This window comes from Tenrec ecaudatus, chromosome 1 (assembly GCF_050624435.1).
Source record: "Tenrec ecaudatus isolate mTenEca1 chromosome 1, mTenEca1.hap1, whole genome shotgun sequence".
Classification (NCBI taxonomy): Eukaryota; Metazoa; Chordata; class Mammalia; order Afrosoricida; family Tenrecidae; genus Tenrec; species Tenrec ecaudatus.
The window spans coordinates 25,357,802-25,359,217 of record NC_134530.1 but is presented as its reverse complement, the minus strand read 5'-3'; positions in this window follow the sequence as shown (position 1 = coordinate 25,359,217).

Genomic DNA, 1,416 nt, shown 5'->3' with positions numbered 1-1,416 from the left:
GCATGAACAAACAAGGGATGACTGCGTGGTTTAAAATGCAGGGAAGGTGTGTGTCAGGGCTGCACCCTCTCACCGTTCTTGTTCAATATGCTGCACAAATCATCAGAGAAGCTGGCATGGCAGTTGGAAGGCTTCTTACCAACCTGTAGTATGCAGATGACACAACTTTGCTTGCTGAAAGTGAGGATGAAGATTATAGGCTTCAATATGGGTTACAACTCAATGTAAGGAAGACCAAAAACCTCACAAGTGTACCAACAGGTACGTAACCTCACAATAAATGAAGAAAAGGTTTCAGTTGTCAAGGATTTTGTTTTACGTGGATCCACAATCAATGCTCATGGAAGCAGCAGGCAAGAGATCAAAAGACGTATTGCCTTGGGTAAATCTACCAGAGAAGACCTTTTAGAAAGTTGACCAGCATGGCCGTTACTTTGAGGACTACGGTGTGCCTGACCCAAGCCATTCTCCATTGCATTGCATCCTATGCATGTGAAAGTTGGACATTCGGTAAGGAGGACTAAAGCAGAAGATGCATTTGAATCATGGTGCTGGACAAGAATACCGAAAAGTACCATGGACTGCTAAAAGGACGAACAAATCCCTCTTGGAAGAAGTATGGCCAGAGTGCTCCTTAAGCCTTTGCCTTCCATACTTTGGACTTATTGTCAAGAGCGACCGGCCCCTGGAGAAGAACATCATGTTTGGTAAAGTGACGGGGCCATCGAGGATTTTGACACCAATACATCAATGGGCTCGGGCATGGGAACAATTGTGATGGCGGCCGGGACTGTGCAGTGTTCCCTCCTGTTGTGCAGAGGGTCACTACAGGGCAGAGCCGACTCGATGGCACCTAACAATAACACCAACTATACTTCCGCGATTTTCAATTAAAATGTAAACTTGGAAGGGTTTTCACAGGACAGCGAAGTGCTAGCGTTTGTTTGAGCCGGGAGCAGGGAGAGGCGCTGGGGTGATGCAGGAGCACCTGAGGCTCTGGGGCAGTGGCTGATAGAGACCGTGAGGACGGGTCCTAGGAGCTGCCACCGCCGAGGGTGACCGGCGGGCGGACGACCAGCACGACGCGAACGGTCCTACGGCGCAAGACCTCGCTGGACGCCGCCGCATCACCCATCCCCAGCGCAGACGCGTCGCTCCGGCGCCTCGAGCGTCACTCACAGCGTCGGCGGCGGGGCTTTGTGACGTCACCGGCGTGCGTCCGTCGGCGGAGCGCGAGCTGCGGCTGCGCAGGCCCCGAGTCGGACGCGGCGGACCGCGCGCGCATCTACGCGCTCGCCGTCGGCGCGTGCCGCTGGTCCTCGTCCTCTGCCCGCGCGCACGGCGCGTCGACGCCCGCGCCCCGCGTCCCGACGCGCTACGTCGCCGCCGCCGCCGCTTCCGTATCGCCGACTTCCG